Consider the following 14,897-nt stretch of genomic DNA (forward strand, 5'->3'; position numbering starts at 1 on the left):
CTTTGTAAGGCATTATTAAATATTCATTGTGCCATTTGGCAAGTATGTAAACCTGACATTAATCATTTATTCTACCCACACTAGCATTGGCACAGAGATAAGAAATACTCTTGTGCATTCCTTTCTTTTGTTTATTTCTGTCCTATTTACTCCATGGTATCCAAGTTGATTGCTGTTCTCACCACTAAGGGTGGTGTTACAGGTTACCTTTAAACCATTCTAAAGGTACTTAAAAAGTGAGCATTTAAAGGGCATTAACCCATTCTAAATACCTTCTAAGAATTTTAAAATTAGACCATTTGGGACAAGGGTTATCTTTGAACTGTTCTACTCAGGTCAAGATAAAGTATTGTTAGTCTGCTCCATGGAAATAAAGCAATCCATTTCAAGTCCTCCAGCATCCCAGGATGCACTGATCCTGACCTCTCAACCCCTGTCTCTTGTTCCAAGGGCAAAGTTTCCAACCTCCTGAACTCTACTACTCAGGCGGGTGATATTGGCTCCAAGCCAAAACGGTGGTATGGGTCATGTAACAAATGTGCTAGTTCTCAGATCTGTCCAGGTATGAGTGCTGTGGAGCAGGGAAACAGCGGTTAGGTGGTGTGCAAGAAATTCAGTTAACTGCTTGTAACCCCTGTAGTGGGTGAAGTAAATTTTTCTACCATCTGGAATGGGAGTATGGTACAGGTGGCCCTGTGCCCAGATGGACTCAGGGAACCTGAGAGCACCTCAGCAGCGCTTTTTGGAGTTGATTCCCTCCATCATTCTTGGAGTGGGATCCTTCCCGACCCAGTCCCCAGGCTTGGACAACTCCCCAATTCCTGCCATCCCTAAACCACTCCAACTCCCTCCCCTCTCCCCAAACAAATCCCAGTTCACTGAGACCATCCAATAATTTGGTCCTTTATCTTTTTTTTTACTCCTTTCTCTTTATTTCTATGCCTCCCAGCCCGCACACCTTCAGTTTTTGAAGATTGGTCCCCTCCTACCTGTGGCTCTGGCTCACCCCCTATTGCTGGAGAGAAAGGGAGGCCACAGCCCCCAAACTTGTTTCTCTACCCCCAAACTACTCTTCCCCCTTCCTCTCCCATGCTAGATGAAGGATATAGTTGTGGCTCCTATCCATGCCCCCACTCACTAAGTGCTCTAGTGGCAAGTCACAGTTGTACAAGTCTGAGACAGCATTAAACCTAGGGTCTGAGTTTTCCCAGACATGTCCTTCTTTTGGATCTTCCAATCTCAGTCCAGGCTTTTCTTTTTCTTTTTTAAATATAAACAAATGTCTGAGATTTTCATCAGTTCAACTTCAAAATTCTCCCTGGCACTTCTCAGCTTGCTCTAGCAAGGAGCTGCTTGGTGCTGGGAGGAGGGTGAGTGGAAGTAGGGTACACATATACATGGCCAGCATGTAGCCAGGTAGGGGGTGGCAGCAGCCCAGCAGCTGGATACAGGTGAGTCTGTGGGGGGCAGGTGTTGTATGTGTGTGGGGATGGGGGGGAGGAGGTTCCAGGCCTGCAGTAAGGCAGGGGAGGTGCCTGCTCCTCCAGTGGGGAAGGGATGGGCGGCCCTTCAGGGTCATCAGGGAGCTGTGTGACTGGCCATGTGGCACTGGGGCCAGTGCCTGTGCTCAGAGAAGCAGGGCTGGGGGAAGCTGGGGGTGTGGGTCAGGAGTGAGGGGCATCAGCAGGGCTGGGGAGGCTGTGACTTGGGAGTGAGGGGCATCAGGGGGTGATGGGGCTCTGGCTTGGGAGTGAAGGGCATTATGGAGGGCAGAGAACTGTGGGTCATAGGTGGGGGGAACTGGCAGTGCCAGGGGGGTTGCAGTTCAGGAGTGACGGGCACCAGCAGGAAGGGGGGTGCTACGGTTTGGGAGTGAGAGACACTGACAGAGCCAATGGTCTGCAGGTCAGGAGTGAGGGGCGGTAGCAGGGCTGGGGGTGGGGGGCTGTGGTTTGGGAGCAAGGGGCAACAGAATGGGCAAGGGCAAGGCACCTCCATATCACTGCCCCCTCACAGTTTTATAACTCCCCTCCCCCCATGCAACAGGTGTCCTCTTTTTTGGAACTGGAAATATGATAACTCTAATTAAACTTTAACCCGTGTCTGCTCTGAAATTGTTCTAACTTTAAGATGGCCTAATGTTCTACAGATTTTAAAATGTTTAAAGGTAACCTGTAACGACACTCTTACAAGTCTTGCTTTCTTTTTGCACAGGTGGCCTTGTTTCCCCATACCAGTTGATTTTTGTTTAATGGCTTCTTGTAGGTGTCTGAGTTGGCATCCAGAGTATATGTCCCAAATATTTGGGCAGGCTATATAGTATTTCCTTCTGATTTTGGTGGAAACAAATTGCTGATTTATTTTTATTTCTGAGATATTTTTAGTAACGTGATGATTCAAAATTATCAACTTTAACAAGCAAGGAAGAGCCTATCCCATTTTGTTGCTCTGCTCTAGAGTTCCTGGACATGTTAAAGAATAGGCAAAGAAAATAAACTTTCCTACCCTCAGAATGCCAGGTAAGAGCTGGTAGTCCCAGAGGTTCCAAAAACAATAAGACCCCATGGAAATCATACCAGATTCTTCACAGCTTAGAACACTAGGGAAAGGAAAACAGAAATATATGGGTTTACTACTACTACTACTATTATTCAGAGAAAGCCAAGGGAATTCTGTTCAAAATCCAGAAATAGCACATGCCTTGCAAAGTTAGGAAAAGCACCCTTCATAAGAATACAACATGCCCATCCCACAGGGTGCCTCTTTGTCATATTCCAACACCGCAGAGAATCCCAGACCCAAAAACGGAAGCAGCAGTAAGAACACAGTAGATATATTATTGCAGTGTAAACATCTCTCTTCATGTTTATTTGCCTTATTTTGTGTTATTCTATTTGTTACAGTAGAGGTCACACCTTGGGCAAATTGTCCCTTACACTGCACAGAGTAAGCCTGGAGACTTGAAATACCCTGGCACAATATATCTTTTCATCCAACAGAGCCCTCCTGTGGTGGCCCACAATCCCCTGCAAAATAACCAGAACATGCCCTAGCTATTTCTGCGTTTACAAGCCAGGTGGACAAGGCAAATAATGCAGCTATGCAGGCCAACAACTTCCCCAACACAGCTGAGAAACTCCATGTGACCTCTTGGGGATCAGCAAGCTGAAATGAAACCTGTGAGCACTTTCTTGATGGAAGTGCACACATCTTACATGGCCTTGCCACCAGTTGATTTTCTAACACTGTACAGGTTCATCATGTCCTGGGAACAGACACGGTTGCCAGTTTTAAATGGCTATTTCAACTATATTCCCAGGATCAAGAGACCCACAAATCAGTTGTCTACCTCCACAGATCCAAAGTCAGTTTACTCCCGATGAACAAAATGTTTTATCACGATGTTACTCATCATGCCAGGCCCCAAGCTTTATCATTTTATGGTAGTCCCAGATTTGCTCTCTTGATCAGTACTGGCAGTTTAAGCTCTGGATTTGGATCAAAAACAGACTAGTATCATCATTATCTTTGTCATCTTGGTCTGGGGGTTTGTGGGGTGCCATATATTTTGAATGTGTTTATTTCACTAATATGGTGTTTGTGGTCTTATTGAAAAGCCTTTGTTATGCTACATTCATTTATATCACTTTTATCACTGTATAAATTAATTATGCTGTCTATATATACCTTTATGATTTTGGACATTGGTTAGCCAAGGAATTGAGGGATGCATACTTGGGGACAATTGCCACTCCCACAAAGAGCTGAAGGAAACATTATTGGGGTACACATCCAAAGGGTTTTCTACTTGTTATGGGGAAATCAACTCCTCTATAGCAAAAGCATCGAATAGAGATGGCCAATTAACCGGAGGACTGCCAAGTGTCCCAGGGAGAGAAATTTTGGAGGATTCTTTGACTCATGAGAATTGTGACAATGCTGCTTAGGAGGATCTGATTTAGAGTTATTTAGGGCGCTATCTATGTGATATTCCTGATCTTCAGATTTCTCCATGGAGGGGGAGACCAAAGACTGGCATCCATGGCTGGTAGAATCAGCAGAAAGGCTGAGTTCTGGAGATACCTGCAGGAGTCTCAGGAGGGCTAAGTTGTACCCAGAGTAGAGGGTAAGAAACTTTTCTTGTCTGTTTGTTCCGTCTCCAAACTTATTTTCAGTTTTTCTTGTATAATTTTTTTTTTCTGTATAAAACATTCAGAAAAACAATGCAGCAGCAGCTGTTCTTGTGGTCCTCACCTTCCTACCCATAAAGTCAATGCCTGAGTCTACTACCAGTGTCACCATCCTTTTCTCTCCCTCAAGTCTCATTAATAGGATTCGAAAATAGACCCTAAAAAGAAGGGACTGTAGGTACTGGCCTAGCTCCTTGCCCACACTGGGCAGAAGCTATCTCCATGCTGTTTACCTTAATAGCTAATCTGGGATAATGGCTATATTGATCTTATTTTGAAATAACTGTTTTTGAATAATTATTCTAGAATTGCTATTTCACTAATTTCCTAAGTAGTGACAAACCCTTAATTTACTCTGTTGTTAAAAAAGCATCAGTCCAGTGGCCACCAATTTCCTAAATTACAAGTGCAGTAATGTCAAAGGAACAAACCATATTTGGATTTGACAGGCACATATTTCAGGATGGGACTGATTGCCTGTAAATGAGCATTTCAACTGCTATTGCTGCAGTTGTTTTGGTGTCATGTTATCTTTTTTTTAAGTGTGGAAATGAGAGAAGACAAAAAAAGGTCTAAGACCTAATAAACAGACCATTGAAAACAAGCCTTTCTATCAAATTCAGTGAGTATTAAAAAACAAATGGTTCTTTGATTGCTATGGCTAACTCTCATAAAAAGTTGTATTGAATAGCACTAGTAGCAGCAGGAAAATAGTTTGTTACATCTGGTGAGTAGTGATAGAACATGCGACCAGCATGCAAACATTGTAATAATTTTTAGAATATATTGAATATATTTAGAATATCTACTGGCTTGAACCCAGTGGGTTGGTAATCTCAGGTACCACAAACTGTTTCACTTGCAGTGATGTATTATTCAAAATAACATCCCATTCTTGGGAAGTGCTAAACACTACTGTTAAAAAGCTATAGATATTTTTGGATGAATCAATACTTGCCTCCTCAGATATTCTAAAATGTTTCAGCTTAACCTTAACTATGCCATGGTACTGCATAGGTGGATGGAGGTAAAGGACCAAGTTGTGCTTGTAAAAACTAAGGGTAAAATAGTGAAAAGGACCTAAGGATCATGTTGCATGTTACACTTAAGACATGATAACTGTACTTAAACCATTGATGTCCATGCATTCAAGCAGTAAAACAGATGCTAAATGTGACTGTACTCCAGAGTTTTCATGGGAGAAGTATCTTCCAATCATATTAAGTCACACATGTTTAGCTATTACTAGACTGCTCCACAAAGATAATAGGTGGTCAGAATTTGGCTGGGACCAATAAGCACATTGTTATTGGTTCCAGCCTGGCATTGCATTGCACTTTGTTTTGGCACAGAGGCTGGGACCAAGAATCAGCTGATGTAAGCTGATTATTGATCCCACCGCTCACACAACACTGGAGCCAATTCAAGACTGCCAGCCTCAGAAACCCATCTTGCCCTCTGGATGCAGCAGCAGCTTCAAATCCAAGCACCTTCTCCCAGGTTTGGCTTCCCACAGCTCCCTGTCTGTACCATCACCAGCAGAAACCAGGCTTTCCCTGGCATGCCAGAAGCAGTTGGTGCTGTGCATACGGTGGAGGGCAGGGAACACAGGATTTGGGCACAGAGGTTTGCACATCCTCACAGGCGGACGTGTAAGTTGCAGCATCTAGTGCCGGCATCAGTGTTGGGAAGGGGAGTGAGAGCACAGCCAGCTCCAAGCCTATCTTGAGAAAGCTGAGATTACAGAAAGCATTACTGTATTACTACTCAGAACACATTCTAACTTTTACAATGGCATCATAATGCTTAATAAGATTGATATAAAATGTGCGTTAAGGGCCTTGTACAACAAGGCCCTGAGGCACTTAAAGTCCTATTTTCAGAAGTGGCCTATACACTTACGAGTCTCAATCTTACTAAAAATCAGCAGAGTTTAGGCTTCTGAATCACTTAGGATTTTGAAAATTTGATTCTAAACCTTGAACCTAGTAAGTAAGGGATGCATGTACATGAGCCTGGAAGCTACTCCAATGCTCTGGATTAATCTAGTCTGTTGGAGCATGACAATTATCACATTCCAGCCAGCCCCCATGTCCTGTGTATCAGCATCCCCATGCTTCAAAATGGCAGCAGGGGTACTTTATCTGAAGATTGTTCAACAAGCTTTAGAGAAAGTGCCTCTGCCACCATTTTGAAGTGCAGGGACACTAATGCACAAGATGCTTTGTGTACTTTAATTAGAGTGGCTCTTAGAACCACTCTAATTAAAGCTCCCCCCTTCCCCCCTACTCCCAGAGCACATATAAAAATGCTGAAGATGCTCATATTTGCATTAAACTAAGGGGAAAAAATCCTGTTTTCTTTTATCATTTTACCTTTATCTAGCTAATTTTATTTTGCTTAAAATCATCAGTCTCTTAGGTTTATTAAGACCCCCTTTTCAACTCTTCATTTCTAAGAATAATTTTATAAACTGTTCTGAAGGGGGAAAAAAATCGCTGCAGGGAACTGGTTTCTGCCTACTCCTTAAGTAAGTTTCCAAAAATCAATTAAACTTAATTGTTCATTTAGTAATTTATAATAATTATTAAAAAGCTGCAAATATTACCGTTGCTATCATCTGTAGCAGACAGCAAATACCATAGAGAATACAGATAAATAAACAAATGATAAAAAAGAAAATATAACAAAGGGCTTTAAAATATCATCATAGTTGCTTGGATTTAAAATAAAGTGTTGTAGAAACAAAGATTAAAATGAATAGAAGTAATAAAACTGAAAAAAGCGTCAACTTCCTTGGAAATATATGACTGTAAAGGACCTACTTGGTTATACATTCAGTCCAGTCTCCTGGTTCATCGGGTAACCATGTCATATCATCTCATTCTGAAATGTATCCAGCTTCATCTAAAAACTTGTTTGGTTGTTATTCTTTACTATTCTGAGTGGGAGACTTATCTTGAATCTCATTACTCTGATGGTTGGAAACCTTTTCTAATTTTCAGCCTAAACATATTCATGGTTAGGTTGTACCCATTTTTTTGTGTTCCAAAAGTATTTTTTAGCTTAAAAAAGATATCTCTTCTTCCTTTTTGGTATTTACCTCTCTGATGTATTAATAGAGGCCAATCATGTTCACTCTTGGCCTTCATTTGGTTGAGCTGATCAAGCCAAGATATTTTAATATGCTTTTATAATATAGACCCATCCTGTAGCCTTTTCTTAACAACTTCAAATTTGAATTATTTATCTTTCTTGAACCTGTGAGAGTGAAATTGTATGCAGTTCTAACTAAGTCTAACTAAGTCTTTGTAACATGGAATTAATGTTTCCATATTTTTTTTCCTAGTTGAAATATCTCATGGTAACATCACTTTTGGTGGCTTACTATAATTAACTGTTATACCCAGGACTTTCTCTACTTCCAGTACTTCTGATTGATGAGTTGCCTGTTTATAGCAAAATTTCTTATTAGACCCTAATTTCATGAATTTACCGATTTCATTCCATTTCTATTATTTTTGTATTCAACGGCATTCAGTTCTTCCTACTTAATGCTCCTGTATAACATTTGCTCCATGGACATCAATTATAATATAAAATAGAATCAATCCCCAGATAGATTTTTGAGAGTATAAGTGAAATAGCTCCATTTCTATCCCATGCCATGTTCATCTCCCTTTTAGCCAGCTCCTTTCCTAAACTTTTCACTATTAGTTTCTCATGTGGCACTGTATGAAGTGCTTGACAGAAGTTTAGCTGAGTTAGATCTACCACATACCCAGAGCTTAATCTTTGGTAAAGATCCACTGCATTTTTCACATTTCCATTATTTTTTCATTCAAGTAAAGCTGTATCTGTACATCTCCTCATGAAGCCTGGGATTGTAAAAAAGAAACAGATAGCACCCACTCACCTGAATGTGCAGACTACACAGAGTGGTCAGCTTGGAGCCATGGGTATCAACACCACCTTCAAGCCATCTGTCTTGCTGGGCTCAGGTAGTGGCAGAAAAGAAGTGGTTGAGGATCTTTATCTTCAGCAGTGGTTCCAGCCTTAGCAAAGAGGTGGTATAGACCTGGCCTAAATTTGCAGTTTGCAACTTCTATGTATAATATATATTTCTTTTGTATATTACATGACATAAAAATCTGAATATGAAAAATTTCTATATGGTCTGTTGTCTTAACATTAATTTATTTTTTGCATGAATATCTATACTGGTGCCAACAAATATAGTGAGCACTGTTCAATTCCTAGGCTAAAAGTATTAAGATAGAGTTATAATGATAAAGATATTAATAATAATTACCAAACACCCACAAATACAGACTTATAATTAAGGTCCCACTCATATCTCAAATTTGACCTTGTCCCGCTGCACTTTATTTGTTATCTCAGTTCAGCAGTGAGCTTAGGTAGACCACATGATCGATTTAAAATCCTGGATTGCCTCTCCAGTGCAGGAGATTTTTTGAAGGAAACTATTTCCAGGTACAACATGGAATGTGAGCCCTGTTTTTCTGAAAACTTGGAAATACAGGTAAGTTTTCAAAACTGAGTGAATAAGGATGTTGTTTTATACATGGAAGATGATTTTCTGCCCAGAATTTAAGTGTGTGTGTGGGGGGGGGGGGGCATGTAAGTAATTTGTGGGTGTGGGGGGGGGGGGTACTGTAAGATATCTGCACTTATCCTTATCTCTCCAGCAGTTATCTCATGGACAGAGGGGCAGATCTAATAGTCATCATGAAGTTTTAACTCTTTCACAGTTGAATTGCAGCAGGGTCAGAACCTAATTTTCTGCTCACTCACTTCCCCTTTCCTGCTCAGGTAAAAGCAGTCAATTCAGCTGTGAAAGAGCTAAAACTGTAGCTTTTGCCTGAGCAGGAGGGTGAGTAAATGGAAGATGAGACTGTTCCTGCTTCATGCAGCCTGAACTCTGAAAAAAAATATCCTTTATTTCTTCATTTTGCTTTCCAAAACCAAGTTGCATATCTTATTTGGAGCCATGTACTATGAACAAAAATATAGTATTATCATAAAGTGAATTGATCACTATTTTGTGGGTGTTGCTAGACATGCAGTTCCCCATAGTAACTCACAGCACTTCACAGAAAGCACCATGAGTTACAGCAACCCTGCTGACCCACTGAATGTTCAGTTTGGTAGGTAGGGGGAAGGGGATTAAGATCCACTTTGGAACTGATCCAGTGGAGAGAGGCTGCATGTCTTCAGAATCTCCCCCTTAGCACCTTCCACCAACCCCACCCAGCTCTGGTGCTGTCTTCAGAGTAGGAGGGGGAGAAGGGAGGAGAGGGAGCTCTATCTGGGGTTTGCCCAGCCTGTTCTGGGGCAGGGTGGAAGGGAGGGGGAAAGGGATCTTGTGCCAGCTCAGGCTGGGCAAATGCAGACCAGAGCTCCCTCCACTCCATGATTCCCCTTCCCATCCTGAAGACAGAACTGGGAGAGGGGCTGGACTGCATCAATCCAGCCCTGCTTGTAAACAGGGACCAGCTGAAGTTAATGAAGGCACTCTGCTTTAGAGCACCTTTATCTGAATCCTCATTAAATAAGGGTTAATTTGCTGCATGATTGGGCACATTTTAAGCATTCTGTAGCCATGCACTTTTGTCAGGGCATGGCAGTAGAGCACTTTCAAGGGGCTGATTGTGTGACAAACATCAGTTCTGTCAGTGCCTTGTGTTTTAATGTATAGGACACTTTTTGGTGTCTTTCTGGTGTTTTTCTTTACTGAGGAAGTATCTAAGGCTATATATAGTAGCAGATTGGCTGATAACACTGGTTCCATTCTAGCTTTTAGAGAAATTCCAGTGGTGTCAAAATGAATGGCGAGCTTCCTAAGATCAAGAAGGGATGGCCCTATTCATTATCTATATTCCTTATCTACATGTGCTTCTGTGAGTATGAGTGAGATTTCCTTTGACTCATATGCCACATACAAATGCTAAGTTCACCACTTCCATAGCCAGCCATGCTCTCCTCCCTCTTTCCCCCTCACTTGCCACCAGCATGACTCCAGTGTTAATGTTTTTCTGCTGTTAATTGTGTTATAAAAAACTTTCAAAATGATAATACACTTCCTAATATATATATATAAGCACATTATTCTTAACCTTTCTTAAGTTAGAACAGTTCAATAATAATAATAATAATAATAATAATTTTAAAAACATTTCTAGACCAAGCTGTCCTTGGATACAATATTTCATAAGTAGTCATTTATACAAGAATAATGCATTTGCCCTTTGAAAACTCGTATTTCTGAGATACTTTACATAATTAGTTTGAAAATGTGACAAATACTACCTCAGCTAGGAATTCTGGACTGGTTTGTCAGATAGAAAGTGAAATCTTGCTATTCAATTGTAAATTGAGAAAACTTCAGTGTGGCATGGTGTGCTAGAGTTGTAGAGTTCACAGGTTGTTGGACACTGTAAACCTTCTGCTAAACAGCATTAATTGCTTCATGCATTTATCTCCTACACACAGAATCTTTTTTTTTTTCCCTAAGGGCCTTGTTACAGTCATTTTGGGTGGCTTCTCCAGTCCTCCAGGAGCCCAGGATCTCTCACACCACCACCTGTAGAACAGTGATAGAAGCCTGTCCTGGCTTACCAGGCCTCTAGTGACAAGTCACAGTTGTGCAGGTAAGGGACAGTAAGAGAAGGTTATTAAACTAAGGGTGTGACTGCTTCAATTTCCAAGGTAGCATTAACACTGATTCATGTTTGTGCAGCTCATAGCATAATATGTAACAAAACCCTTAAGAAAAAAGAGTGGTCCCAAGTAGGAATAAACTTTTGCAGATTCTGTGATGTCCTGAATTAGAGCTCCATGCAGGGAACACACCTCCCAGGCCCCCAATCTGCATGACAAATCTTGGTCCCCACAGAAGGGAGTCACCAAGCACCACCACTCTTCTCTTCTTTCTTGGTGAAGTAGTACTAGAGCCTCTGTCCTTGAAGCCTTGCACTTCCTGCTGTCTAGGCTCCTGCCTCCTCTGCCTTATGTCCTTATGTCTGCCTTGAGGGAGTCCAGAGAAGAGCCACGCGCATGATCAGAGGTCAGGGAAGCAGACCCTACGATGACAGGCTGAGAGCCCTGGGGCTCTTTAGCCTGAAAAAGCGCAGGCTCAGGGGTGATCTGATGGCCACCTACAAGTTTATCAGGGGTGACCACCAGCATCTGGGGGAACGTTTGTTCACCAGAGCACCCCAAGGGATGACGAGGTCGAATGGTCACAAACTACTTCAAGATCATTTCAGGCTGGACATAAGGAAGAACTTCTTTACTGTCCGAGCCCCCAAGGTCTGGAACAGCCTGCCACCGGAGGGGGTTCAAGCGCCTTCATTGAACACCTTCAAGATGAAACTGGATGCTTATCTTGCTGGGATCCTATGACCCCAGCTGACTTCCTGCCCTTTGGGCGGGGGGCTGGACTCGATGATCTTCCGAGGTCCCTTCCAGCCCTGATGTCTATGAAATATATGAAATGTCTGCAGATGTCCTCCTCTTCCTCTTCCTCATGAGTTCCACTGCAGAGTGCTTGAAAATGGTTGCTGACTTCAGTCTGCTTCTCCTCAATTCTGAGACCCTCCTTTGAGCAGTCACATGCTGCCACTTCTCATTGCCTGTTGGGTTCTCTAGTACCACCCTCTCATAACTCTGGTCCCAGATGCAATGCAGCATGGATATCCTTCTACACAGGGAGGTTCCCCAGAGGCAGAAGCAAAGTCCACTACCACAGTGGAAACCACCCCTGCCATGAGGGGGAAGGGTACCTTAGCTGGTTTGGAAGATGCTGACCCCTGAGGCAGGACTTCCATCAACTCGTCCTCAGAGGCAGAATCAAAATCTGACCCCAGAAAGGAGGAGAGGTACATATTGTTAACAGAGAGCTGCTGACGTTTGGTGGGGGGTACATGCCCGCCCCCCACCAGGACTCCCAGCATCAGGCCCTATGGATGCAGCATCCTCCAAAGTCCCTGGGGGTGTGGTCATATAATTCCCTGATCTCTTATTGGGGGCACTCGCCTGGGTTGGAATCTCTCTGAGCCGCTTGCTGAAAGGCAAGGGGTGGGGGGGCTGTTAGACTCCCCTGCCACCTTGCCCACTCCTGGACCACCCCCAACTATCACAAGGCTTCAGGTGGATGTGAAGGAGGCAGGCAAAGAGTGGGGATCCCACTTGCTATCCCCAGCTGCCCTCAAAGTAGTGGGAAGGTTTTGAGGGAATGAGAAGGCCTTGGAAGACTCCTTCTGTTCCTGGGAGTCACACTCCTCAGCAGAAGGATCCAAAGCCTCCCTGGTCAGGGGAAGGAAGAGAGGGGGGTGAATGCATCCCCACCTGCCACCATACAGTCACCTGCCTCCGGTGAGCCAAGGATTGGCTGGAAGGAAAACTTGTCCCCACCACCCAATAGGGCTTTTGCACCGGAGACAGATGAACCACCATCTGGAGCAGCCACAGGTGGCTCTGCCACAGCTGGATTTTTCCTTGGGCACTGGGTAGCCTGATGGAACCTGGGCTTTTTCCTTGGGCATTGGGCAACCAGATGCTGCAACAGCAAAAGCATGAGATATCCCCAATAATGAGGTAAATCTCATAACACTGCCTGTCAATCATGAAAGGCAGGGAGTGGGGGATACCCTGACCCACCCTGTCAAGAAACATACTGGAGCTCGGGAATGTTGCTGCCAAGTGACAGTCTACAGATCGGCCCAAGTTGTGGTAGTAGGTGTGTCTGTCAGGAGTGTTTTTTGCATCATGATACCCTCAGACATAGTGCATGTTTGGGTGGTAGCCTCTAACATTCCTCTATTTCTTTTGGATGATGAGGTCACAACCATCTTCACCCTCATCATCCACAGAAATAGAGGCATGTTAGAGCTGGCCATCTAACCAACAGGGAACAAATAAGCTGAAAAAACAGGTAAAAGGTAAGCAATATATCAGGAAAGAGAAGGGTAAAAAAGAAAGCAACAGGGCAGCTACACTGAGAGGGTGAATAAAACAAAGAAAAAACAGAGGAAGGGGAGGAAAGAATTATATGAGTGGGGGCAAGTTACTGCAGGAGAAACAGCTTTTAAAAGGTGAAAAAGGCATGAAAAAGTAGTGAAAAGTGTGAGACTAGAGTGAGAAAAGGGTTGTTTGGGAAAAGCAAAGTGAGATAAGGAGAAAGACTCACAGAACAGACACAAGCTCTGAGAGCCCAGCTGTCGGTGGTCACTTTGAAAGAAAGGAAGTAAGAGAGATCATACATCATACGGGAAAAACCCCAAGGACACACCAGACACTAGGCAAAAACTCTAGCAGCAAGGAGCCACCCCAAGTCATTAGCACAAAGAAAAGCCTCTTCAAAGCTGTCCCACCCCTGAGCTCCTTGTTCCAGAGCCTTTGTTCTCCACTTACTGATCATCTTACTGTCGTCTTTTCCTGTGGGGCTACCTTGTATAAACTTCATGGTTCTGACACTAACTTAGAAAACAGCAAATGAGTTCCACCCATGGGTTCTCAGACATCATCTCCATGACAGAAATTGGGATTATGGAAACATTGTGGAATAGTTCACATGATTGGAGTACTGTCATAGATTGTTATAATTTGTTCATAAGGGAAAGCAGAGGGGAAAAAAGGCAGAGGTGTTGCCCTATATGTAAATGAGATATATATGTATTCTGAAGGAAAATATGAAGTGGGAGCTAGGCCTGTTGAAAGCCTGTGGGTAAATATCAGAGCAGCAGGGGGGGATGTCACAGTGTGTGTCCTCTGTAGGCCACCAAACCTGACAGAAACAACAGATAGAAGTTTCCAAATCATAGACCTGATTCTGATGGGATACTTCCATGACACTGTCACAACCCAAGGGTGTGATTTTTGTTTTGTGAGTGCTTCAGCACTGCTAAATTGTTCCTGCTAAATTGCAGCTTCTTTGCACGGTGGAGTTTTCTGCTGCAGAGGAAAACCCCGGTGCAAAAGAGTTCCCGCCATTTGCATTATAATTCGAGCCCCATTATTGGCTTGCGTGAAATTATTCATACGTGGCGGTTAGCGAATGGCTTGCTAGCCGTATAAAAGGCTTGAGTGGTTTCCGCCCAAGTTGGAGGACTCCATGAACACCAGGAGGAGGAGACTTCAGGCTGTGTGAAGATCTCTAAGCGCTGCAGAGCCTATCGGACCCAGTGCATTTCAAGCAGGCAACAGGGGTCTGATCAGCCTCTAGCCTCTCCCCATCACCGAGCGCACAAGTTCCATGGAGCCTAGCAAACTTTGTGTGAGTCTATTCAGAGTGAGTACTTTCTTCGGTTGGCGCAACAGGATCGCGGTTTAGAGCCTCCAAGTGGATGGGCTAGAAGAATGTACATGGGAAGGAACTCTAGTCCGCCTCTCTTCTTTTCTATCTGTAACTGCAACTCAAGCAAGTTTTCCTGCCTGCACCATGACCATCTTCAGTGTAAGTAAATAATCTTAAATCAACCATTATGTGTCCATGACTAATTCTAGCGTGTCACCTGTTTTCTCCAACCCAGCGTGCCCGGGCTGCTGGCCACAGCCCGCACGGCGCGAAAAAGGGCCCAGATCGCTCCCGGCCCGCAGAGACACCTGCTGAAAACAGACAGTTTAGCAAATTCTTGGAGTGTGTGGGGTTGGGGAATTTTTAGCACAGGTGATGGAGAGACCAAT

The sequence above is a fragment of the Alligator sinensis genome, unplaced genomic scaffold (genome assembly GCF_000455745.1).
Source record: "Alligator sinensis unplaced genomic scaffold, ASM45574v1 scaffold725_1, whole genome shotgun sequence".
NCBI classification, from domain to species: Eukaryota; Metazoa; Chordata; order Crocodylia; family Alligatoridae; genus Alligator; species Alligator sinensis.